Source organism: Bubalus kerabau, chromosome 11 (genome assembly GCF_029407905.1).
Source record: "Bubalus kerabau isolate K-KA32 ecotype Philippines breed swamp buffalo chromosome 11, PCC_UOA_SB_1v2, whole genome shotgun sequence".
Lineage (NCBI taxonomy): Eukaryota > Metazoa > Chordata > Mammalia > Artiodactyla > Bovidae > Bubalus > Bubalus kerabau.
In genome coordinates, this window is record NC_073634.1 from 13,206,724 (window position 1) to 13,234,531 (window position 27,808).

General features: G+C 42.9%; 1 protein-coding gene across 3 annotated transcripts in view; it reads left to right on the forward strand.

Moving 5' to 3' along the window:
* The first annotated feature begins 20,678 nt into the window (after positions 1 to 20,678).
* DCTN1 (dynactin subunit 1) overlaps positions 20,679 to 27,808 on the forward strand; it is a 30,331-nt gene continuing 23,201 nt past the window's right edge. For all 3 annotated transcript variants that reach the window (XM_055539581.1, XM_055539582.1, XM_055539583.1), the window contains exon 1: positions 20,679 to 20,935. The gene's annotated coding sequence lies outside the window, so the exon portion shown is untranslated. The remainder of the gene's footprint in view (positions 20,936 to 27,808) is intronic.

The following is a 27,808-nucleotide window of genomic DNA, read 5'->3' on the forward strand; positions in this document are numbered from 1 at the left end:
AAGGCAATGCCAAAGAATGCTCAAACTACCGCACAATTGCACTCATCTCACACGCTAGTAAAGTAATGCTCAAAATTCTCCAAGCCAGGCTTTAGCAATATGTGAACCGTGAACTTCCAGATGTTCAAGCTGGTTTTAGAAAAGGCAGAGGAACCAGAGATCAAATTGCCACCATCCGCTGGATCATGGAAAAAGCAAGAGAGTTCCAGAAAAACATCTATTTCTGCTTTGTTGACTATGCCAAAGCCTTTGACTGTGTGGATCACAATAAACTGTGGGAAATTCTGAAAGAGATGGGAATACCAGACCACCTGATCTGCCTCTTGAGAAATCTGTATGCAGGTCAGGAAGCAACAGTTAGAACTGGACATGGAACAACAGACTGGTTCCAAAAAGGAAAAGGAGTTCGTCAAGGCTGTATATTGTCACCCTGTTTATTTAACATATATGCAGAGTACATCATGAGAAACACTGGACTGGAAGAAGCACAAGCTGGAATCAAGATTGCTGGGAGAAATATCAATAACCTCAGATATGCAGATGACACCACCCTTATGGCAGAAGGTGAAGAGGAACTCAAAAGCCTCTTGATGAAAGTGAAAGAGGAGAGTGAAAAAGTTGGCTTAAAGCTCAACATTCAGAAAACAAAGATCATGGCACCTGGTCCCACCACTTCATGGGAAATAGATGGGGAAACAGTGGAAACAGTGTCAGACTTTATTTTTGGGGGCTCCAAAATCACTGCAGATAGTGACTGCAGCCATGAAATTAAAAGACGCTTACTCCTTGGAAGGAAAGTTATGACCAACCTAGATAGCATGTTCAAAAGCAGAGACATTACTTTGCCAACAAAGGTTCGTCTAGTCAAGGCTATGGTTTTTCCTGTGGTCATGTATGGATGTGAGAGTTGGACTGTGAAGACGGCTGAGTGCTGAAGAATTGATGCTTTTGAACTGTGGTGTTGGAGAAGACTCTTGAGAGTCCCTTGGACTGCAAGGAGATCCAACCAGTCCATTCTGAAGGAGATCAGTCCTGGGATTTCTTTGGAAGGAATGATGCTAAAGCTGAAACCCCAGTACTTTGGCCACCTCATGCGAAGAGTTGACTCATTGGAAAAGACTCTGATGCTGGGAGGGATTGGGGGCAGGAGGAGAAGGGGACGACAGAGGATGAGATGGCTGGATGGCATCACTGACTCGATGCACATGAGTCTGAGTGAACTCCGGGAGTTCGTGATGGACAGGGAGGCCTGGCATGCTGCGATTCATGGGGTTGCAAAGAGTTGGACATGACTGAGCGACTGATCTGATCTGATTTATTCATAAATGAGACTGACCTGTACTGTACTTTTCTTTACTTATACTGCCATTGTCTAGCTTTGCTGTCATGGATAGGTTCATTTTATAGGATGAATTTGGAATTCATGTTAGTATAGTGACATTATATAAGAAAGTGTTAATTGCTCAGTCATGTCTGACTGTTTAAGACCCCCATAGACTGTAGCCCACCAGGCCACTCTGTCCATGGAATTCTCCAGGCAAGAATACTGGAGTGGGTTACCATTCCCTTCTCCACAGGATCATCCCAGCCCAGGGATTGAATCTCTTTGCAACTCCATGGACTGTAGCCCACCAGGATTCTCTGTCCATGGAATTCTCCAGGCAAGAATACGAAGATTCCCTTCAGAATACTAAAGGGAAGATCCAGGGGATCTTCCCAACCCAAGGATTGAACCCAAGTTTCCTACATTGCAGGCAAATTCTTTACTGTCTGAGCTACCAGGGAAGCCCTTATATAAAAAGCAGATGCCAATTAATTGAAGATTAAATGTGCAGGAAACGTGCTAGGGGAAGTGGCTGTGAGAGGAAAGTGGGGAGAGAAAGCTAAGAGATCCATCAGACCATGATACAAGTCTGACCCAGAGAGAAGGTTGGTTGGAAGCACTTTAGAGTGCAGTGGAATGCTTTTTCCTTTATTTTGGGCCATGTTGCATGAGGGATCTTACTCCTTCTACCACGGATCAAACCCGCAGCCCCTGCCAGTGAAAGTACAGAGTCTTAACCAGTGGACAATCAGAAAAATCCCAGTTATTCCTTTTTAAAAGTCCCTCTTGTATACAATCTATTTCTGTTCTTTAGTGGTTAGTCTAAAAATTTTATTTTATTGGCCACGCTGAATGTAGGATCTTTGTTCCCCCACCAGGGGTCAAACCTGTGCCCCCTCCAATGGGAGCATGGAATCTTAATCACTGGACTACCAGGGAAGTCCCTGCATTTTAAAAATCTAAAATCTTAACTCTTTTTAAAATTAATTAATTTTTTTGGCTGCATGGAGTCTTAGTTGCCTTGTGAGGGCTTCTTTCTAGTTGTGCTTCTTTCTTCTTTCTTTGGGGTCTGGCTTACAGGCTTAATTGCCCTAAGGTATGTGAGGTCTTGGTTCACTGACCAGGGATCAAACCCACATCCCCTGCATTGGAAGGCTGATTCTTAACCACTGGACCACTAGGGAAGTTCCATCCCTGCATTTAGCATTATCTTTATATCTTTATTCTTCTTTCAAACAATACATAGATCTTAGAGGTCTTTAATGTCCTTTAACATTAATTATTCTCTTTGGATTCATATGATTTTATAATCCATCTTGCCTGGAAAATCCATGGATGGAGGAGCCTGGTAGGCTGCAGTCCATGGGGTCGCTAAGAGTCGGACACGACTGAGCGACTTTACTTTCACTTTTTACTTTCATGCGTTGGAGAAGGAAATGGCAACCCACTCCAGTGTTCTTGCCTGGAGAATCCCTGGGACGGGGAAGCCTGGTGGGCTGCTGTCTTTGGGGTCACACAGAGTCGGACACGACTGAAGCGACTAAGCAGCAGCAGCATTCAATTATATTGTTATCTCATTAATTTCACAAATCAGGTATTTTGGTATTTTAAATAGTTGACATTTATATGGATTTACTCATATGCCTAGTTTTTTCTTAGTTCATTCTTCTTTCTTGTGTCTCAGATCCTCTATCTGGGATTATTTTTCTTCTACCCTGAAGCATATGCATCCTTTAGGAGTTCCTTTCATGAGGATTTGTGGTAGACAGAATTCTAAGATGGCTCTCAAGAGCTGCATCCCCCCTGCCTTATGTACACATTCTCTGTAATCACTTCTCCCTGGGTGTGAGCAGATCTCATGAACATGATGGAATTATACTCTTGTAATTATGTTGTATATCAGGGATTGCATGGGATTTACTGATGTAATTAAAGTCTGTAACAATTTGGCTTTGTGTATGTGCTGTGTGTGACTGCACAATATTCATATCTGTTGTATTTTTCTTACATCTTTCTACATTTGAGTTCCTCAAAACTTTCCATAGTTTGTGTCATTCATTCATTTATTCATTAAATGAATTAATGGAGTGTCAACTGATCCAGGCATTATTCTATATGTTATTGTCCTGCAGTAATAAGTAAAATAGATAAACATTCATGAATTCAAGCAGTATATATTCTAGTGGAGTAAGAGAGATAATAAACAAAAATACGTGGTAAAATTACATAGATACGAGTGCTTCTTGGCAGAAAAGCTATGATGAACCTAGACAGTGTGTTAAAAAGCAGAGACATTACTCTGTCAACAAAGGTTTGTATAGTCAAGGCTATGGTCTTCCCAGTGGTCATGTACAGTTGTGAGAGCTGGACCATAAAGAGGGCAGAGACCAAAGTATTGATGCCTTCAAACTTTGGTACTGGAGAAGACTCCTAAAAGTCCCTTGGATAGCAAGGAGATCAAACCAGTCAATCTTAAGGGAAATCAACCCTGAATATTCATTGGAAGGACTGATGCTGAAGCTGAAGCTCCAGTATTTTGGTCATCTGATGTGAACAGCCAACTCATTGGAAAAGTCTGTGATGCTGGGAAAGATTGAGGGCAGAAGGAGAAGAGGGCAACAGAGAATGTGATGGCTGGATGGCATCACCAATGCAATGGACATGAACTTGGGCAAACTCCAGGAGATGGTGATGGACAGGGAGGTCTGGTGTGCTGCAGTCCACGGGGACACAAAGAGTTGGACATGGCTGGGTGGCTGAACAAAAGCAACAGCAATGAGTGCTATGGACACAAGTGAAGCAAGAAAGAAAAGGAGTGTCATATAAGGAGCCTGGGTAAAATTTTTAAATAGGTTGGCCAGTAAAAGATTCAAGTAACGTGTTGACTTTGAGATAATCAAAGGGGCCTTATTTTGGGTGTGTTAGTTGCTCAGTCATGTCTGACTCTTTGCAACCCCATGGACTGTAGCCGCTAGGCTCCTCTGTCCATGGAATTTTCCAGGCAAGAATACTGGAGTAGGTTGCCATTTCCTTCTCTAGGGAATCTTCTCAACCCAGGGACTGAACCCAGGTCTATTGCATTGCAGGCAGATTCTTTACAATCTTAGCCACCAGGGAAGCCTAGCCTAAGTAGGTAAGCCCTTTAAAAGGGCTTAGTCTTGGCAGTCAGAGAGATTCAGCAACAAGGCTCCAGTCAGACTCTCTTGCCCCACCCTCTCATGCTCTCTGGCCCCATGTTCTGTAAACAAAGACTTTACACAGTTATGTAGCTGAGATTACTTATGGCCTTGCGTATGAGCATCATGAGGTACTCACTGGGTCACGGGCTCCTTTGTGCGTTATACCTACATGAGCTTCACCGTGGAAGCCCTGGCTGCTGCTGCACTGAAACGACATTGGAGTGGCATCATGGTGATGTTATACGAGGTTATGTTATGGCTATGTCATGGCTACATTATGGTTATGTTATGGCTTCTGTTACAGCTGCTGCGTCAGCCAGGAGAGAGGCCGTGTTATGGCTGCCATGCCAGTCAGGAAAGAAAAAGTGTGTCTGCAGTTCCTATGGCTCCTTGAGTCATCTTCCAGCCTCTTAACTTGTGCCTTGCTCACCCGGGTTTAGCAAACAGTGTGAACAGCAAGACAACTGGCATCATGAACAGGATCAGCAATACAACCATGTAGAAATAAACTGCCATATTGTGGAGAAAACCACATGGCCTCAGGTAGTTGAGGCTTCGGTTCTATAGTTACAAGGAGCTGGATTTTGCCAGTAATCAGTGACCTTGGGAGAGGACCTGGGGCCCAGATGAGATTTCAGCCCTGGATGGCACCTTGATTTCAGCCTGGGGAGGTCCTGAGCAGAGGACCAAGCTAACCTGTACCCAGACTCCTGACTCATAGAAACTGTGAGATAATGTTGTTCAGTTCCTGAATTGTGTCTGACTCTTTGTGACCCCATGGACTGCAGCACACTAGGCTTCCCTGTCCCTCACTATCTCCTGGAGTTTTCTCAAAGTTATGTCCATCGAGTTGGTGATGCCATCCAATCATCTCATCTGCCATCACACCCTTCTCCTCCTGCCCTCAACCTTTCCCGGCATCAGGGTCTTTTCCAACAAGTCAGCTCTTTGAACCAGGTAGCCAAAGTATTGGAGCTTCAGCTTCAGCATCAGTCCTTCCAATGAATTTCAGGGTTGATTTCCTTTAGGATTGACTGGTTTGACCTCTTTATTGCCCAAGGGACTTTTAAGAGTCTTCTCTAGTACCACATTTCAAAAGCATTAATTCTTTGGTGCTTAGCCTTTTTTGTGGCCCAACCCCCACTTTCATACATGACTACTGGAAAAACATAGCTTTGACTATACAGACATATGTTGGCAAACTGATGTCTCTGCTTTTAATATGCTGTCTAGGTTTGTCATAGCTTTCCTTCTAGGGAGAAAGTTTCTTTTAATTTCGTGGCTGCGGTCACTTTGGAGTCCAAGAGAATAAAATCTGCCATGTTTCCATTTTTCCCCATTTATTTGGCATGGAGTAAGGTGTTTCAAGAGGGCATCAGGGGCAGACACACTGAAACCATACTCACAGAAAACTAGTCAATCTAATCACACTAGGACCACGGCCTTGTCTAACTCAATGAAACTAAGCCATGCCCGTGGGGCAACCCAAGATGGGCAGGTCATGGTGGAGAGATCTGACAGAATGTGGTCCACTGGAGAAGGGAATGGCAAACCACTTCAGTAATCTTGCCTTGAGAACCCCATGAACAGTATGAAAAGGCAAAATGATAGGATACTGAAAGAGGAACTCCCCAGGTCAGTAGGTGCCCAATATGCTAGTGGAGATCAGTGGAGAAATAACTTCAGAAAGAATGAAGGGATGGAACCAAAGCAAAAAGAATACCCAGCTGTGGATGTGACTGGTGATAGAAGCAAGGTCTGATGCTGTAAAGAGCAATATTGCATAGGAACCTGGAATGTCAGGTCCATGAATCAAGGCAAATTGGAAGTGGTCAAACAAGAGATGGCAAGAGTGAATGTCGACATTCTAGGAATCAGCAAACTGAAATGGACTGGAATGGGTGAATTTAACTCAGATGACCATTATACGTACTACTGTGGGCAGGAATCCCTCAGAAGAAATGGAGTGTCCATCATGGTCAACAAAAGAGTCCGAAATGCAGTACTTGGATGCAATCTCAAAAACGACAGAATGATCTCTGTTCGTTTCCAAGGCAAACCATTCAATATCACAGTAATCCAAGTCTATGCCCCAACCAGTAATGCTGAAGAAGCTGAAGTTGAACGGTTCTATGAAGACCTCCAAGACCTTTTAGAACTAACACCCACAAAAGATGTCCTTTTCATTATAGGGGACTGGAATGCAGAAGTAGGAAGTCAAGAAACACCTGGAGTAACAGGCAAATTTGGAATGAAGCAGGGCAAAGACTAATAGAGTTTTGCCAAGAAAATGCACTGATCATAACAAACACCCTCTTCCAACAACACAAGAGAAGACTCTACACATGGACATCACCAGATGGTCAACACTGAAATCAGATTGGTTATATTCTTTGCAGCCAAAGATGGAGAAGCTCTATACAGTCAGCAAAAACAAGACCCGGAGCTGACTGTGGCTCAGATCATGAACTCCTTATTGCCAAATTCAGACTTAAATTGAAGAAAGTAGGGAAAACCACTAGACCATTCAGGTATGACCTAAATCAAATCCCTTATGATTATACAGTGGAAGTGAGAAATAGATTTAAGGGCCTAGATCTGATAGATAGAGTGCCTGATGAACTATGGAATGAGGTTCGTGACATTGTACAGGAGACAGGGATCAAGACCATCCCCGTGGAAAAGAAATGCAAAAAAGCAAAATGGCTGTCTGGGGAGGCCTTACAAATAGCTGTGAAAAGAAGAGAAGCGAAAAGCAAAGGAGCAAAGGAAAGATATAAGCATCTGAATGCAGAGTTCCAAAGAATAGCAAGAAGAGATAAGAAAGCCTTCTTCAGTGATCAATGCAAAGAAATAGAGGAAAACAACAGAATGGGAAAGACTAGGGATCTCTTCAAGAAAATCAGAGATACCAAGGGAACATTTCATGCAAAGATGGGCTCGATAAAGGACAGAAAAGGTATGGACCTAACAGAAGCAGAAGATATTAAGAAGAGATGGCAAGAATACACAGAAGAACTGTAAAAAAAAGATCTTCACAACCCAGATAATCACGATGGTGTGATCACTGACCTAGAGCCAGGCATCCTGGAATGTGAAGTCAAGTGGGCCTTAGAAAGCATCACTACGAACAAAGCTAGTGGAGGTGATGGAATTCCAGTTGAGCTCTTGCAAATCCTGAAAGATGATGCTGTGAAAGTGCTACACTCAATATGCCAGCAAATTTGGAAAACTCAGCAGTGGCCACAGGACTGGAAAAGTCAGTTTTCATTCCAATCCCAAAGAAAGACAATTCCAAAGAATGCTCAGACTACCGCACAACTGCACTCATCTCACACGCTAGTAAAATAATGCTCAAAATTCTCCAAGTCAGGCTTTAGCAATATGTGAACCGTGAACTTCCAGATGTTCAAGCTGGTTTTAGAAAAGGCAGAGGAACTGGAGATCAAATTGCCACCATCCGCTGGATCATGGAAAAAGCAAGAGAGTTCCAGAAAAACATCTATTTCTGCTTTATTGACTATGCCAAAGCCTTTGACTGTGTGGATCACAATAAACTGTGGAAAATTCTGAAAGAGATGGGAATACCAGACCACCTGGCCTGCCTCTTGAGAAATCTGTATGCAGGTCAGGAAGCAACAGTTAGAACTGGACATGGAACAACAGACTGGTTCCAAATAGGAAAAGGAATTCGTCAAGGCTGTATATTGTCAGCCTGCTTATTTAACTTATATGCAGAGTACATCATGAGAAATGCTGGACTGGAAGAAACACAAGCTGGAATCAAGATTGCCAGGAGAAATATCAATAACCTCAGATATGCAGATGACACCACCCTTATGGCAGAAAGTGAAGAGGAACTCAAAAGCCTCTTGATGAAAGTGAAAGAGGAGAGTGAAAAGTTGGCTTAAAGCTCAACACTCAGAAAATGAAGATCATGGCACCTGGTCCCACCACTTCATGGGAAATAGATGGGGAAACAGTGGAAACAGTGTCAGACTTTATTTTGGGGACTCCAAGATCACTGCAGATGGTGACTGCAGCCATGAAATTAAGAGACACTTACTCCTTGGAAGGAAAGTTATGACCAACCTAGATAGCATGTTCAAAAGCAGAGACATTACTTTGCCAACAAAGGTTCATCTAATCAAGGCTATGGTTTTTCCTGTGGTCATGTATGGATGTGAGAGTTGGACTGTGAAGAAGGCTGAGCGCCGAAGAATTGATGCCTTTGAACTGTGGTGTTGGAGAAGACTCGTAAGAGTCCGTTGGACTGCAAGGAGATCCAACCAGTCCATTCTGAAGGAGATCAGTCCTGGGATTTCTTTGGAAGGAATGATGCTAAAGCTGAAACCCCAGTACTTTGGCCACCTCATGTGAAGAGTTGACTCATTGGAAAAGACTCTGATGCTGGGAGGGATTGGGGGCAGGAGGAGAAGGGGACGACAGAGGATGAGATGGCTGGATGGCATCACTGACTCGATGCACATGAGTCTGAGTGAACTCCGGGAGTTCGTGATGGACAGGGAGGCCTGGCATGCTGCGATTCATGGGGTCGCAAAGAGTCGGGCATGACTGAGCGACTGAACTGAACTGAACTGAATGGGGCCAGATGGCCATAATCTTTGTTTTTTGAATGTTGAGTGTTAAGCCAGCTTTTTCCACTCTCCTTTTTCATCTTCATCAAGAGGCTCTTAAAAAAAAAATGAGGCTTTTTAGTTCCTCTTCGGTTTCTGCCATTAGGGTGGTATCATATGCATATCTGAGGTTGTTGCTATTTCTCCTGGCAATCTTGATTCCATATTGTGATTCATTCAGCCTGGCATTTCCCATGATGTAGTCTCCTTTCCCAATTTTGAGCCCGTCCATTGTTCCATATCTGTTTCTAACTCTTGCTTCTTGACATGCATACAGTCTTCTCAGGAGACAGGTAAGGTGGTCTGGTATTCCCATCTTTTTAAGAATTTTCCAGTTTGTTGTGATCCACACAGTCAAAAGCTTTAGCCTAGTTAATGAAGCAGAAGTAGATGTATTTTTTGATTTCCCTTGCTTTTTCTATGGTCCAGCAGATGCTGGCAATTTGATTTCTGGTTCCTCTGCCTTTTCTAAATCCAGCTTGTAGATCTGGAAGTTCTTGGTTTACATGCTATTGAAGCCTAGCTTGAAGGATTTTGAGCATTATCTTGCTAGCATGAGAAATGAGTGCAATTGTATGGTAGTTTGAACATTCATTTTAGTAATCAGTGAACTAAAATGGACAGGAAGGGGTGAATTTAATTCAGATGACCATTATATCTACTACTGTGGGCAAGAAACCTTTAGAAGAAATGGAGTAGCCCTCATAGTCAACAAAAGAGTCCAAAATGCAGTACTTGTGCAATCTCAAAAAGGACAGAATGATCTCAATTCATTTCCAAGGCGAGCCTTTCAACATCACAGTAATCCAGTCTGTGCCCCAACCACTAAAGCCAAAGAAGCTGAAGTCAAATAGCTCTGTGAAGACCTAGAAGACCTTCTAGAGCTAACACCATAAAAAGATGTCCTTTTCATCATAGGGGAATGGAATGCAAAAGTAGGAAGTCAAAAGATACCTGGAATAACAGGCAAGTTTGCCTTGAGGTACAAAATGAAGGAGAGCAAATGCTAACAGAATTTTGCAAAGAGAACACAGTGGTTATAGCAAACACCCTCTTCCAACAACATGAGAGATGATGCTACACAGGGACATCACCAGAGTGTCAATACCAAAATTAAATTGATTATATTCTTTGCAGCTGAAAATGGAGAAGCTCTTTGCAGCAAAAAAAAGACTTGGAGTTGACTGTGGCTCAGATCATCAGCTCCTTATTGCAAAATGCAGGCTTAAATTGAAGAAAGTAGGGAAAACCACTAGGTCATTCAGGTATGACCTAAATCAAATCTCTTATGATTATGCAGTTCAGTTCAGTTCAGTTCATTTCAGTTCAGTCGCTCAGTTGTGTCCATCTCTTTGCGACCCCATGAATTGCAGCATGCCAGGCCTCCCTGTCCATCACCAACTCCTGGAGTTCACTCAGACTCATGTCCATTGAGTCAGTGATGCCATCCAGCCATCTCATCCTCTGTCATCTCCTTCTCCTCCTGCCCCCAATCCCTCCCAGCATCAGAGTGTTTTCCAATGAGTCAACTCTTCGCATGAGGTGGCCAAAGTACTGGAGTTTCAGCTTTAGCATCATTCCTTCCAAAGAAATCCCAGGACTGATCTCCTTCAGAATGGACTGGTTGGATCTCCTTGCAGTCCAAGGAACTCTCAAGAGTCCTCTCCAACACCACAGTTCAAAGGCATCAATTCTTTGGCGCTCAGCCTTCTTCACAGTCCAACTCTCACATCCATACATGACCACTGGAAAAACCATAGCCTCGACTAGATGGACCTTTGTTGGCAAAGTAATGTCTCTGCTTTTGAACATGCTATCTAGGTTGGTCATAACTTTCCTTCCAGGGAGTAAGCGTCTCTTAATTTCATGGCTGCAGTCACCATCTGCAGTGATCTTGGAGCCCAAAAAAATAAAGTCTGACACTGTTTCCACTGTTTCCCCATCTATTTCCCATGAAGTGATGGGACCAGATGCTGTGATCTTCGTTTTCTGAATGTTGAGCTTTAAGCCAACTTTTTCACTCTCCACTTTCACTTTCATCAAGAGGCTTTTGAGTTCCTCTTCACTTTCTGCCATAAGGGTGGTGTCATCTGCTTATCTGAGGTTATTGATATTTCTCCCGGCAATCTTGATTCCAGCTTGTGTTTCTTCCAGTCCAGCCAGCGTTTCTCATGATGTACTCTGCATATAAGTTAAATAAGCAGGGTGACAATATACAGCCTTGACGAATTCCTTTTCCTATTTGGAACCAGTCTGTTGTTCCATGTCCAGTTCTAACTGTTGCTTCCTGACCTGCATATGGATTTCTCAAGAGGCAGATCAGGTGGTCTGGTATTCCCATCTCTTTCAGAATTTCCCACAGTTTATTGTGATCCACACAGTCAAAGGCTTTGGCATAGTCAACAAAGCAGAAATAGATGTTTTTCTGGAACTCTCTTGCTTTTTCCATGATCCAGCGGATGGTGGCAATTTGATCTCTGGTTCCTCTGCCTTTTCTAAAACCAGCTTGAACATCTGGAAGTTCACGGTTCACATATTGCTGAAGCCTGACTTGGAGAATTTTGAGCATTATTTTACTAGCGTGTGAGATGAGTGCAATTGTGCGGTAGTCTGAGCATTCTTTGGAATTGCCTTTCTTTGGGATTGGAATGAAAACTGACCTTTTCCAGTCCTGTGGCCACTGCTGAGTTTTCCAAATTTGCTGGCATATTGAGTGTAGCACTTTCACAGCATCATCTTTCAGGATTTGCAAGAGCTCAACTGGAATTCCATCACCTCCACTAGCTTTGTTCGTAGTGATGCTTTCTAAGGCCCACTTGACTTCACATTCCAGGATGTCTGGCTCTAGGTCAGTGATCACACATGATTATGCAGTGGAGGTGACAAATGGATTCAAGGGATTAGATCTGATCACAGAGTGCCTGAAGAACTATGTGAGATAATAAGTGTTTTCTTTTAAGCCACTGAGTTTGTAATAATTCATTATGCAGCAATAGACCACTAATACAGAATCTAGCGATAACAAACTTCTTCAATTTTATTTGTTTGAAGATTTCTTTATTTTACCTTCATTATTTTAAACTTCAAGAGAAGTATAGTTGATTTAAAAAATTTAGGTGTACTGCAAAGTGATTCAGTTACATATATATTTTAATATTATTTTTAAAATTCTTTTAAATTATAGGTTATTACAGATAGTGAATATAGTTTCCTATGATGTACAGTAGATCCTTGTTATTTATTTAATTAAAATTTTAAATTTTACGTTGGAACAAAGTTGATTTACAATGTTAGTTTCAGCAAAATAATACAGCTATACATATACATATATCCATTCTTTTTCAGATTCTTTTCCTATAAAGTTTATTACAGAATATTGAGCACACTTCCCTGTGCAGTAGATATTTGTTGATTATCTATTTTATATATAGTAATATGCATATATTAATCCCAAACTCTTAATTTATACTTCCCCTCAACTTTTCCTTTTTGGTAATCATAAATTTGTTTTTGAAGTTTGCTTTTGTTTTGTAAATAGGTTCATTTATATCATCTTTTTAAAAAAAATTCTACATATAAGTGATATCATATGATATTTATTTTTCTCTTTCTGACCTACTTCAGTTAGTATGATAATCTCTAGGGCCATTCATGTTGCTGCAAATGGTAGTATTTCATCCTTTTTATAGCTGATTAATATTCCATGGTGTATATATATGTATCCATTAATTGTTGATAGACATTTAGGTTGCTTCCATATCTTGCCTATTATAAATACTGCTGCAATGAACACTGGGGTGCATGTATCTTTTTGAATTAGAGTTTTCATTTTTTTTCAGATATATGTCCAGGAGTGATATTGCTGGATAATATGGTAAATGTATTTTCAGTTTTTTAAACAATTTCCATATTGTTTTCCATAATTTCCATAGTTCCATAAATTGGTTGTACCAATTTACATTCCCACCAACAGTATAGGGGAGTTCTCTTTTCTCCATACCTTCCCTAGCATATATTTAAAAAAAATTTTTAGCACACTGCCTGGCTTGTAGGATCTTGATTCTTTGACCAGGGATTGAAACTGCCCCCTGCAGTGTAAGTACGAGGCCTAACCACTAGACCACCAGGAAATTCTCCCCAGCATTTATTATTTGCAGACTTTTTGATGATGGACATTCTGACTAGTGTGAGGTGATACCTCATTGCAGTCTTGATTTGCATTTCTCTAATAATTAGTGATTCTCTCTAATAAATTTTTGGGCTCCAAAATCACTGCAGATGGTGACTGCAGCCATGAAATTAAAAGACGCTTACTCCTTGGAAGGGAAGTTATGACCAACCTAGATAGCATATTCAAAAGCAGAGACATTACTTTGCCAACAAAGGTTCGTCTAGTCAAGGCTATGGTTTTTCCAGTGGTCATGTATGGATGTGAGAGTTGGACTGTGAAGAAGGCTGAGTGACAAAGAATTGATGCTTTTGAACTGTGGTGTTGGAGAAGACTCTTTGAGAGTTCCTTGGACTGCAAGGAGATCCAACCAGTCCATTCTGAAGATCAGCCCTGGGATTTCTTTGGAAGGAATGATGCTAAAGCTGAAACTCCAGTACTTTGGCCACCTCATGCGAAGAGTTGACTCACTGGAAAAGACTCTGATGCTGGGAGGGATTGGGGGCAGGAGGAAATGACAGAGGATGAGATGGCTGGATGGCATCACCGACTCGATGGACGTGAGTGAACTCCGGGAGTTGGTGATGGACAGGGAGGCCTGACGTGCTGCAATTTATGGGGTCGCAAAGAGTCAGATATGACTGAGCGACTGAACTGAACTGAACTGAATAATTAGTGATGTCAAGCATCTTGTCATGTGCCTGTCGGTTATATCTTCTTTGGAGAAATGTCCTTTTAGGTCTTCTGCCCATTTTTTAATTGGGTTGTTTTTTGATATTGAGCTATGTAAGCTATTTATATATTTTGGAAATTAATTCCTTGTTGGTTACAAATATTGTCTCCCATTCTGTAGGTTGTCTTTTTGTTTTATTTATGTTTTCCTTTGCTGTGCAAAAGCTTTTAATTAGGTACCACTTATTTACTTTTGCTTTTGTTTTCATTACCCATTACTAGGAGATGTATCCCCAAAAAATCTGTTGCAATTTATGCCAAAGAGTGTTCTGCTTGTGTTTCCCTCTAGGAGTTTTATAGTATTCAGTCTTGCATCTAGGTCTTTCTATTTGGTCACACCTCTTGCAGGATCTCAGTTCCATGAAAGCCCAAAATCCTAATCACTAGGCTACCAAAGAACTCCCTACATTTATGTCTTTAATCCATTTTATTTTATATATGTTATTAGAGAATGTTCTAATTTCATGCTTTTACATGTAGTGGTCCAGGTTCCCCAGCACCACTTATTGAAGAGACTGTCTTTTTCCCATTGTATATTCTTGCCTCCTTTGTTGTAAATTAATTGACAATAAGTGTGTGGGTTCATTTCTGGGCCTGTTCCATTGATCTATATTTCTGTTTTTGTGCCAGTACCACACTGTTTTAATTACTGTCATTTTGCAGTATAGTCTGAGGTCAGGGTGTGTGATTCCTCCAGGTCCATTCTTTCTCGAGATTGTTTTGGCTATTCAGGGTCTTTTGTGTTTCTATATAAATTAAAAAATTTTTTTTTGTTCTGGTTTTGTGAAAAATGCCATTGGTAATTTGATAGTGATTGCATTGAATCTATAGATTGACTTGGGTAGTATGGTCATTTTAACAGTACTGCTTCTTCCAGTCCAAGAACATCGTTTGTATCTTCAATTCATCTGTTTGTATCCTCTTCAATTTCTTTCATCAGCATCTCACACTATTTTGAGCAGAAGTCTTTTGCCTCCTTAGGTTGGTTTATTCTTAAGTATTTTATTCTTTTTGATGCAATGGTAAATGAGATTGTTCCCTTAATTTTTCTTTTTGATATTTCATTGTTAGTGTATAGAAATGCAACACATTTCTGCATATTAATTTTGTATCCTGCAACTTAAGCAAATTCATGGATGAGTTCTAGTAGTTTTCTGGTGGCTGCCTTAGGATTTTCTATGTATAGTAGCATGTCATTCACTTCTTCCTTTCTAATCTGAATTCCTTTTATTTCTTTTTCTTCTCTGATTGCTGTGTCTCCTGTAGTGGAAGCATGGAGTCTTAACCACTGGACCACCAGGGAAGTCCCCCACTCCCCAAATTGTTAAAAAGTTATTAGTGGGGCTTCCCTGGTAGCTCAGTGGTAAAAAGATCTGCGTGCCAATGCAGGAGACACCGGTTGGATCCCTGATCTGTGAAGATCCCACATGCCGCGGAACAACTCGGCCCGTGTACCACAACTATTGAGCCTGTGCTCTAGAGCCTGGGAGCTGCCAACTGCTGAGCCCATGTTCTACAACTACTGAAGCCTATGCACCCTAGAGACTATCCTCCACAACGAGAGAAGCCACCACAATGAGAAGACTGCTCATTGCAACTAGAGACTAGCTCCCACTCACTGCAACTAGAGAAAAAGCCCACATACACAGCAACGAAGACCCAGAGTGGCCAGAAAATTTTAAAAGTTATTAGCATATTTATCAATTAAAGACTATTTTAAAATTTACATTTTATTACTTTTGGACAGCACCACCATTTCAGTACTCTTGCCTGGAAAATCCCATGGACGGAGGAGCCTGGTGGGCTGCAGTCCATGGGGTCGCGAAGAGTCAGACACAACTGAGCGACTTCACTTTCACTTTTCACTTTCATGCATTGGAGAAGGAAATGGCAACCCACTCCAGTGTTCTTGCCTGGAGAATCCCAGGGACGGGAGCCTGGTGGGCTGCCGTCTATGGGGTCGCACAGAGTTGGACACGACTGAAGCGACTTAGCAGCAGCAGCAGCAGTATAACTAATGTAGATGCTTCTCTTCTCTGCATCTGTCCTCCGCCATACCTGACTTTGCCACCTTTGATTTGCTCTCTGCCTTTATCTTATCCCTTCTCCATGTCTCAGCCTGAAAAACCACTTCCTCCCTCCTGGAAACAGCATTCCTTTTTTAGTTCAGTTCAGTCGCTCAGTCATGTCCAACTCTTTGCGACCCCATGGACCGCAGCATGCCAGGCCTCCCTGTCCATCACCAACTCCCAGAGTTTACTCAAACTCATGTCCATTGAGTTGGTGATGCCATCCAACCATCTCATCTTCTGTCGTCTCCTTCTCCTCCTGCCTTCAATCTTTCCCAGTGTCAGGTCTTTTCAAATGAGTCCTTTGAACTTTTTTCAAGGGGAGTTTTTTCCCTCTTGGTTCCTCCCCATTTTCTGAAGTGCCTAGAAGTCTACCCAAATGAACGCAGATGTTCTTCTCTGTTCAGTATCAGGGATTGGAAGGATGGGCTCTAGTCATACAAATTGGAGTTTTAGGGTCTTTGGAGTCTTGTTCATGGTCCCTATCAGACAAGGCCTCAGGTTGGCACCTGTAAAAAAACACATAAGACAGAGACAGTATTAATTTTCTTTGAAGATGACTCAGTCTAATTCAATATAAAAGAAACAATATGTCTCCTTTTTGTACATTGTGTCTTCAGACCCCTTTTCATTATGTTGAAAAGGATTTGGGTCTTTCTTGTATCACTACCCCGCTTCTAACCAAGGCTTGGCATCTTCACATGAAAACTCAGCATATCTGTTAAAGGTTGTTAAAGCACTCATAGAGATGGCTCCAGTTCAAATTTAAAAAATATATTTTAAAACAAATTCAAAGCAGATCAAGATGTATTAATATGGAAAACCTCCAAAATGTAGTGTCCCATGGAGATAAAAACAAGGTTCAGCATGGGGAACTATATTTAATATCTTGTATTAACCTACAATAGAAAAGAATCTGAAAAAGAATATCTATATATGTATATATACATATATCTGAATCACTTTGCCATACACCAGAAACATAATATTGTAAATCAACTATACTTCAATTAAAAAAAAAAAACAAGATTTAGAACAATGTGTATACAAAGTTGCTCTTTACATCTAAAATGCTTGCAATTTCAGAGGCTGACTCTGCAACCAAAAACAAAACATGGCATCAAGTTACTTTGGGTAAGGATCTTGGGGATGGGATAAATGAGGTATGTGCCGCTGCTGCTAAGTCACTTCAGTTTTGTCTGACTCTGTGCGACCCCATAGACTGCAGCCCACCAGGCTCCCCTGTCCCTGGGATTCTCCAGGGTTAAGGTTAGAATCCAGGGTTAGGCAAGAATACTGGAGTGGGTTGCCATTTCCTTCTTCAATGAAGTATGTACTTTTTTTTAAAAAAGGTGCTTATTTACAATAGCCAAAAGCTAGAAACAGCTCCCCAATCCATCAAATCCATTACAGGTGAATGGATAAACAAAAATGTGGTGTATGTATATGTATGTGTATATATATATACACACACACACATATATGTAATGAATGTTTTTTAGCTTAAAAGGGAAAGAAATAATGATACATACTACAACATGAACAAATTTTGAAGACATAAGCCAGACACAAAAGGAAAAATATTGTATGATTCTATTTATATGGAGTACTTAGAAAAGTCAAATTTATAGAGACAGAAAGTAGAATACTTGTTACCAGAGACTAGGGTGAGGGGAGAAAGGGGAATTAGTGTCTAATGGATACAGTTTCCATATGGAAAGATGAGAAAATTCTAGAGATGGATACTGGAGATAGTTGCAAAATAAGGTAAATGTACTTAGTGCCACTGAACTGTACACTTAAAAATAGTTAAAATGGTAAAATACTGTGGTAAAACATACATGTATACTGAGCCTTTAAAAGCCTTTAAATTTATATTTTATATGATTTCTCTTTAACTGCAGGGGATAAAGACCATTTCTACTAAAATTATAGATATACTTAATATTTGGCCCAGATGTATCCTACAGATAAACCTGCTCACATATGGAATGTCATATGTACAAGGTGATTCATTGTAGCATCATTTGCAATAGCAAAAATTGGTATCCCACTAGAAGAGGATGGTTAACAAATTATGTTTCCATGCAACAGAGTACTATGCAGCTCAAAAAATGAATGAGGAAGATCTCTATTTACTGATTTAGAAAGGTCTCCAGGATATATTGTTAAGTGAAGAAGTAAGGTACAAGTGTATATAGTATGCTATTTTGTGGATAAGAAGTGGGAGGAGTAAGAAACTGAGCGACTTGCTGAGCAATTTGCTAAGCGAGAAACTGACACCAAGGGTCAACTACAGTGTGCAAGGAGGAAGGAGTGGATAGGGAGAGGGGTTGCAGTGAGGTTTCTCAGTGCACACTTTTAATATTGTTCTGATTTTTAATCACACTAGTATATTATCTATTTAGAATAATAACAAGAAATACTTGTTGCTGCTCATTCGTGTCTGACTCCTTGTGACCCCATGGACAGCAGCACACCAGGCTTCTTGTCCTTCACCATCTCCTGGAGTTTGCTGAAACTCATGTCCACTGAGTTGATGATGCCATCCAACCATCTCATCCTCTGCCACCCCCTTCTCCTCCTGCCTTCAATCTTTTCCAGCATCAGGGACTTTTCCAATGACTCAGCTCTTCAAATCAGGTGGCCAAAGTATTGGAGCTTCAGCTTCAGCATCAGTCTTTCCAATGAATATTCAGGGTTGATTTTCTTTAGAATTGACTGGTTTGATCTCCATACTGTCCAAGGGACTCTCAAGAGTCCTCTCCAGAAATACTTAGCCGATGAAATGGGGAAAAGAGGGGCAGTAGTGGAGAGATTCATCCTTTCTACCATTTACCACCCCTACTTCCACCCCACCAACAGTTTTATGGATTTTTCAGGTTGTTTTTCAATCTGAGATTAACTGAGACAAACATAATATTGCGATAGTTACACTTCAGGCTCTTTACATGAATCCTCTCAAACTTACGAACAACCAAATAATGTAGGTTCTATCCTTAACATTCTCATTTTACGAAAGACGAAACAGAGGTTGGGAGAAGTTAAGTAAACAACTCAAGGACTGAGACAGTGGGTAAACAGAATTTGAACTCATTCTCTATCAGATCCTGACTTTTCCAACATCCTTGTACAACTATGTCTGAACACTTGTTCCATTTTTTTTTTTTCATTTCTTTGGCATAATTAGAAGTGGGTTCATTGGGTCAGGGAATTTGTACTTTCCAACATTTTCTTTTTTTTCATAACTGAGATTTTATTGGTTGTTTTGAGGATTAGTACACAGAAATTTCAATTTGTCCATAATTCTTAACATTTGTACCAAAAATCTAAAAAAATCATGTAGTTTTGACTCTTTTCTGAACAGTTTTCCTAGAACTTTACAGCTTACATTTGGAGGCAAATTTTCCTTAACAGGATATCCAGTACAATATTGGAAGTTCCAACCGTCACAATTTAATGTCATACTACATACTCAAATTTTCAATCGTTCACAGCACATTAACAATGTTACTAGAAGAACTGGACCACCAGGACTAAAGATGCTTCAGGGCACAAAATTCTGACCGGGAGAGCCAAGATCAAGCAGTGGGTTGTTGTAGGATACAATTCTACCAAGAACAGGAAGAGAAGTAATAGTATCCAAGACATTGAATGCACAATTGACTCCAAACTGCCATTTTAGTATGCTTTATATTATAGAGTATAAAAGCTCACCTCAATTTATGGAATGTTACTGACACCCATGACAATCAAAACCCCCCATATTCAATATCCCACTATTTTATGGTTGAACCCCAAAATAACCAGCAAATGATTTCACCTCTCAAAACAAAAAAGCACTTACACTTAAAAAGTGGAATGAGAGAGGATTCTTGGGGAAAAAAAATGTTTTTAGAGCTGTCAAAAAACGCGTTTACAAAATAGTTGATAAAAATAATTGTCTGGATTGTACAAGAAGGGACACAGACCACTGATAGGATAGGGTGTGGTATTAATTAGACTTGGCTTCTTCTCCTTCATCAAAGGCTGGGCTCTCCTTTTAGTCTCTTGGTTAGCCACTTCGGCCTGTTTCCCCGTTGTTCCCTTTTCCCCCCTTTTGTTTGACTTTTTGTCTGACGATTTATCCTTTCCTGCCGCCTTCTTCGGCTTCGTTTCCACTTTTGCAGGGGCCAATTTAGCTGACGATCTCGTCGGAGCGGACTCGTCTGGGGAGCCGTGACGGCTGGGCGGGAGTGCGCCAGGTGCCTGCAAGCCTTAGCTAAGCTGAAGTGCCCGGCAACTGCGGCAACCTCCGGCCCAGGTGTTTTTTAAATTAAAAACTACCAAAGTCCATTATGTACATTTTCATTATTTTATATTTACCACTACTGTTTTAATTAATAGCCTAGCACGGAAAAGCGTAGCGAGTCTCTGGGGGAGCTTTGACCAAAGCAAGAGTCGTCCAGGCCGTCTCTATGTTGTCTACCGTCTGCCGGCAGAGGGCGCTGGCCACCGCGCGCCTCTCCCCCGTGGTCCTAATCGGCTTCCCGTACAGTACGCACGCGCAAATTTCGCTCCAGGTGTCCAGCTTTGTGCCTGATCGAAGTCTCCCCGGCTGCGCTCAGCTCGCAGGGTTTAACCCGGGCTGGTCTTCGGGGAAGAGTAGCGTGTTCCCCCCGACCCAGAACACCTCTGGGCCTCAGAGACTAGAGGTCCTGGAGTGGGCCTACAGGGGTCTGGCGGCACGGCGGGCAGCCCGTGCGGGCGGGGTGGGACCCCGCTAAGGCTTGGGCGTCGGTCGCCAGTGGGGCCCGGAGCCGGGCGCGGAGCCCCTGACAGTACAGGTACGGAGGCGGCGACCATGGCAACTGCCTCCTCCCCCGCCGTGTTCGCAAGGCTCTTGGCTGTGTTCTGGGGGCTCGGCGCTCGCCTGGGGCGCGGCCGGGAGCCCGGTGTGCCGGGCAGGGGTCGGCAGGGGTGGGCCGCGGTGGGGGTGGGCACCGCCTGGGTCTGGCCTGGTCTGACCCGTCTGAGCTCTTTAGCCTGGCGGGGTCAGAGTGATTGCGACTCCCAGTTCTTCCGGATCTGCAGGGGTTCCCCTCCTTTCCTGGGAACGTGCAAGGCACTCCTGAACCTATTCCAAGCTACAGGTTTCCAGTGGGGCACATGGTTGAAAAGTTGTGTCGAACAGAAAAAAGAAAAAAGAGGACTAAAGCTGGAGGCCGATATGCTTTTGGTGTGTCTGTCTGCCATTCCTGGGGTCCGCCTTCACTGGCAGGGTGACTCTTGAGCAGTTATGATGCGCATCCCCCAAACTAAATCACACAGATGAGGAGCTCCGCTGTTTTTCAAGAGGCGGTGATTTAGAAATGTACCCTCTTTTGTTACAGTGTGGAGACCAGCAAGCTCATCCTGACCCCTTGCCAATCCAGTATGCTTAAGGCACTGAGGGTCAGGGAACAATGAGGTGAAGGTTGACGTCTTTTACCTAGACTACGGCTGAAGCTCAAGGCACGGGGACGTTAACGATAGTAGTAAATGACAACTTTTTTCCCAAAAGGCTTTTTGTGCTCTAATATGTTTAGAAACTTAATGGTTCAAGTTTTCTCTTCCCAGGTGGCGCTAGTGGTAAAGAACTCCCGTGCCAACGCTGGAGACAGGTTCTATCCTTGGGTGGGGAAGATCCTGTGGAGGAGGGCGTGGCAACCCACTCCAGTATTCTTGCCTGGAGAATCGGATGGACAGAGGAGTCTGGCCGTCTGTAGTCCGTGGGGCCACAAAAGAGTCTGACTTAACTGAAGGAACTTAGCGTGCAGCACGTGCATGTTTAGAAACTTCAGCTTTCAATAGGCTAATAGTATTTTTACCAAGAATTTCCCACTGGAAGTATAGTATGGAGTTTCCCAAATTTGGGTGGAAAATACTGTTTTTCTTGGGTATTGCCTCTTTAGCATATAAGACAATTTGGAAAATGGAGTTCCAGAATTGGAAACTCAAGATTTGGAAGGGGTAGTTTAGGTCAGTGCTTTTCGAACTTGAATGGTGCATACACCTAGGGGTCTTGTTAAAGTACATGCTTTGGTTGGTTCTACATTTTAAACAAGTTCTTAGGTGATGCCGATGGTCCATGGACCACATACACTTTGAGCACAAGGGTGTAGGTCTCTGGGCTGAAAGAGACCATGTTCTGTTCCTTGCCCTCCAGAACAAGCTGTGCTGCCTTGAATAATCTCTCCTCCTGTCCAGGCCTATAAAATAGGAGACTGGACTGAAAGAGCGCCACTGTTTCTTTCAGATCTTGTGATAGTTGAATTCCTTCTAAAATATTCTTGCCCAATGGCCAGTTTGGGCTTGAACATTTCTAGTAATGGGGAATTTACTGAATGTAAGGCATCCCATTTCATCATGAAATAGCTCAATATGGAAGTTTTTCATGTTGCTAAAATACCTCTCTATAACTTCCATCTTGTTGATCCTAGCTTATCTTTTAGAATCAGAGAAATAAAACATATAATTCCTCCTTAAAAGATGAGTCTTGGGAATTCCCTGGCAGTCCAGTGGTTAGGACAGTTCTTTCACTGCCAAAGGTCAGATTCAATTCCTGCTCAGGGAACTAAGATCCCACAAGCTGTGTGGCACAGCCTCTTAAAGTGTGAGATGACAGTGTTTCTACCATGTTTTCCCCAAACTGAATTGTCCTTTATTCTTCCCTGGCATTGTTTCAGATTCCTGTCTCTTAAATCTCGTCCTCCTGTGTGGAGGGTAGTGGGGTTGTAGCAGGACTTTGAAGGACGAGTGGGGCTTGCAAAACCAGGGGAAGCATCCTAAGCGTTTGACAGTGGTGCGGAGATACGTCAGATCCAGAACGGTTTGACTCAAGTAGAAAATGTTACGTCACTGAAAGATTTGGGGCAAAGCAGTATTTTACGGTGTGTAGTAGTTCTCCCGTAGTGTATAATGTGGTTGGAAATGAGGAAAGAGAGAGGCAGGGAGCCAGACAGGCTTCCCATACCAGTAAAGATGGCCTGGGATGATGATAATAGTAATGCCTTCTATTTATGTAACACTTTACAGAACTTTTCACAGACAGCCTTTCCTGTGAGGTAGGCAGAGCAGCTGTGACCCTGTTTTATAGATGAGGCACCAAAGCGGGTAAACGATTTGTCTTAATTCTCAAAGCTATTACATGGCAGACCAAAGTGATGACATTGGTAATGGAGGAGAAAGGAAGAGTGCAAGAGACAATACTGAGAAAGAGTTGCTAAGTGCGGCCTGACTGAACGAGAGTGCAGAGGAAAAGAAGTTGTTTGGGAGGAGTCAAAATGGGTGGGAAAATCATAGTACACGACTGACAGCTGCCATAGCTTGTACTCTGACAGACCTGACATTGTTAGTAGCTCTTTGGAGTTATAGGTCAGAAGGTATTGTAGAGGATTCCTAGCTTTGGCCTGTCTACAGATACCAGGTGGTGTGTGGGGGCTTGGGTTATCTGTCCCATGCCAAGGGAAATGAGAACTGGGTATTCAGTGTCCCCTGAGAAGGTAAGTGCTGAGCAGTTGACTGATTCAAGTCTATCTTAGGGTCCTTGCCATCCTGAAGTCTCTGGATGTGGTTTTATATAATTTGTCTTTCGAAGTTCCAGCTCGTACTGGTTGTACTTGGCTGACAAATTGGTTATCCAGTTTGACCTCCCTAAGCTCTGACATACCCACTGAGGGTTTCAAGGAAACAGAGACTGGATCCTTGTCACTCCTAAAGCCTTACTGAAGCTATTTTCCCAGATCTACACTTCCTCTAGAGCCTAGAGGTCTTTCTTTCTCTTGTCCTTTTACTTTAGAAGCGTATGAAATTGAGATTTATTGCCACTGCTGAATTCCATAGGAAATGGAGCTGTCCCCGCAGTTTTAGTGTCTTAGGCTCCTAACTGGAGAAGAAAGAGCTACCTTTGCTGGGGTGTATGTTGTATTTCCCCCATGGTGTTTCTGGGAAACCTATCAGAGCCAACTTATATCCCTAGAGCCTGATGTTGGTACAGGCTTCTGTTCAACATTGAGCGTCTTCTCTGTTCAGTGCTTAGGATAACTAAGATGAATAAAAACTCTGCCCTGGAGGAATTCATGATGGGATAAGGGAGACAGTATTGTAAGGAAGCTTCCCTGGTGGCTCAGAGGTTAAAGCATCTGCCTGCAATGTGGGAGACCTGGGTTTGATCCCTGGGTCGGGAAGATCCCCTGGAGAAGGAAATGGCAACCCACTCCAGTATTCTTGCCTGGAGAATCCCATGGACGGAAGAGCCTGGTGGGCTACAGTCCCCGGGGTCGCAGAGTCGGACACGACTGAGTGACTTCACTTCACTTCTTCACTTCAAGATAGGTGGATCCAAGTTTTTAAGAGGATTTGGGGATCAAAGAAGGGGTGATTGATGAGATTAGATTCATAATGAGGCCAGGTTTTTAATGGCCTTCAGTTTTGTGGGAGGGAAGTCTCTGGAGGTTTTCAGGCAGGGAGGTGATATGGTTATATTTTGGGAAGCTAATTGTGAAAATAGACTGAAAGGGGAGGATCTGGATAAGGAACATCAGGAGAATCTTTTAACAACCTGGGCTTGGCTTCAGGCTGAATTAAGGATTAGTGTGAATGGGAAGAAGGGGAGGAATCAGAGATTGTAGAGACTGATGTAATGACTGATGTAATGACTAATTAATTGAGAACAAGAGAGGGAATTGTCCAGGATGACTCAGTTTTCTATTCTGGATGGATGGTGGTACCAGTAAAAAGGAGAATATAGAAGAGGAACGTTTGCTGGGGGAAGATTCCACGTGTTTTGGGTCACCTTGAATTTGGGGGTCTGTGGCCCTTAGCAGATAGGTGGAAATGTGGGTCTGGAGTTCAGAAGAGAGTTTGTGCCTTGGGGTGGTGGATGATGCTGTTGGAATGGATGATCCCAGTCATGCTTATAGAAGGCTGAAGAAGACAGAGGAAGTGACAAGGCCTAGTGGGCAAGGTAAGAGAGAATGTTGTCCAGGGAGCTACAGAGGAAAAAAGTTGCAGAAAGAGAATCAACAGCATCTGTTGCTACAGGGAGGTCGAGTAGGATGAGCTTGGAAAATGTACGTGGAGATTGGGCAGTTAAGAGATTGTGGTTAGCAGGACTCTTATTTTTTTTTTTTAGTGTGAGCAGCTTTAGTGGAGTCCTAAGGACAGGAGCCAAGTCAGTTGAAGAGTGGATGGAAAGTGAGGATAAGGAGGGTGTGCTCTGAGTAGTTTGGCAAGGAAGGAAGGAAGGAAGAGGGTGGCAGCTTGTGGAGGAGTAGCAGAGACAAGAGTCAGGTATTTCTGGAAGTCTTGAGCATAGGTTATCTGATGAGAAGCCACATTTGAAGGCGCAAAGGAAAAGATGATTGCAGAGGAGGGTGGAGGGTTGTCTGAAAAGAAGACATTGTTTCTTTTGAAGTGGAATGACTGAAGAAAGGGAAAGAATGTAGGAAGAAAGAGGCAATGATGGACACATCTAAATTTGCAAATAGGGTCCGTTTCCTTTCTCAGCAAGGTTATCTGTTGGGGGAGGGGCTCTGGTGTGGGCTCAGATAGGAACAGGGACTTGAGAGTGGCAAGGGAAGGCTTAAACAACTGTCCAGAGAGGAAAGGGAAAGAGAGCAGACTCAAGATCGCTCCAAGAACATTGCATACCTCTGAACTTGAATCCTACACTGAGGTCTCTCTTTTCCTCTTCTTCGTAATAATTATGGCTGGCATTTATTGAATGTGTCATACCAGGCACTCTTATAAGTGCTTTTCAGCCCTGTTAGAAAAGTATTGTTATTACCTGTGTTTTACAAAAGAAGAAATTGAGGCATGGAACAGTAGTATTTATGTTTGATGAATCTCTTCGGCAGAAATGGCATTCCTTCTCTGAGGCATCAGAGAAAGGCAGAAATTTACTCCCAAGTCCCAGTTTCTGGTCATAAGGGGCTGGAGTTTAGGGCTGATAAGGAGGGAGCTTTACCAGGCCAGTCTGTGGGTGTGATAGTGGATGGGTGGGCAGGGTGGTGGGGTCAGTGTTGCTGCCATCTTTTTGCAACTACATATGGAATTCTGAAATCCTTACGTGACTTCCCAGCAGCCTGACTAGAAGGACAAGTGACTGTAATGATTTGTTACGTGTTGCAGGCTGACGCTGTGTCACTTGAGATGGTGAATAAGAAAAGAGATCTTGTCTCAGTCAGCCAGAGAAAAAATTTTTTTCTGCCAGTTATGTATGGGATTAGGCAGATCTATAACCTTTCATAATAACATACATCATTAACACTCAATTTTGGTGTTTTCCCATTGGCGTGATAGAATTTGTCGGTAAGGTGCACACCTGACTTGAGTGAAAGAGGAGAATGATGAGATGGCATGGATGGAAGAGAATGGACTTACCTTTTCCTGCTGCAGCCACTGGAGCATCATTTCTGTGTCCTTCCTCTTGAGGTTGCCATGGATACGCCTTTGCTTGGTGACTTGAGGGGATTGATTTCCGTTATGATCAGTTGATGACGTGGGTTTAAAAAGAGAAAGGACAGAATGCTCTGCTTCTGGGGAGTGGCTGGTGAGCTGCCCAAAAGGCAGAGCCAAGCATAGCCGAGGTGGCTGTGGCTTTGCTGGCTGCTTTGGGTTTTGCTGAAGTTGTGAAATGGTGCATCTCTCTCTCTACAGCGCAGGCTCAGGGTTCCCCGTCCGCAGGGTCCTAGTGCCAGGGACTTGTTGGTTGATCGAGGGGAGGAAGCAGCAGTCTGTTAACTAGGACTCCTACTAGCTCTGGGAGGGTTGTGGTTCTCAAATACAGGGCTGGACTCAAGTGCCTGTTGCTTTCCTGCAAAAGCACCTTTCTTGAGGATAAGTGAGGCGTATTGTGTAGCTTTCCTTGCTGGAGGTCTGGGCCCTTTGGAAGCGGTCTGGCGGTCACTGGGTATTCCTAGAGGGGAATATCCTGGGAGGGAGTAGACCTGTTTTCAGTTTGGGAGTGGGCTACAGAAATTTCTGGGGATAAATGAAGAGCTTGGAGAGGTTAAAAAAAAAAGTCTGTTTAGGGTCTAGGTCCTGTCTGTGAGATTCGCAAGGCAGGAACAAAAGGCTCTGTGTATCTTCTTTCTGGGTATATCAGGAATCCAGCCTTCCAAGCTTCCAGTCCCCAAGCTTCTGTTCCCGTCTCCTTTCCTGACTCCTGAGGGACTTATATCCACACGTATTCCTCCCCTACTAGTGCTTTTAGAGATGTACAACTGCACCCTAGTTTTAAGAAAATCTATATCTTGCTGATTACCTTTATGTTTCATTTTATCTCTTTGCAACCAAATCAAAATACCCAGTGCCTAATGCAAGTGTGTGGAGAAGGCAATGGCAACCCACTCCAGTACTCTTGCCTGGAAAATCCCATGGATGGAGGAGCCTAGTAGGCTGCAGTCCATGGGGTCCCTAAGAGTCAGACACGACTGAGCGACTTCACTTTCACTTTTCACTTTCATGCATTGGAGAAGGAAATGGCAACCCACTCCAGTGTTCTTGCCTGGAGAATCCCAGGGACGGGGGAGCCTGGTGGGCTGCCGTCTCTGGGGTCGCACAGAGTCGGACACGACTGAAGTGACTTAGCAGCAGCAGCAATACAAGTGTGTGGATCCTGCTGTCAGACTGCCTGAATTTCAGACCTCCATAGGTGGAATCAGAGAAAGCAAAGG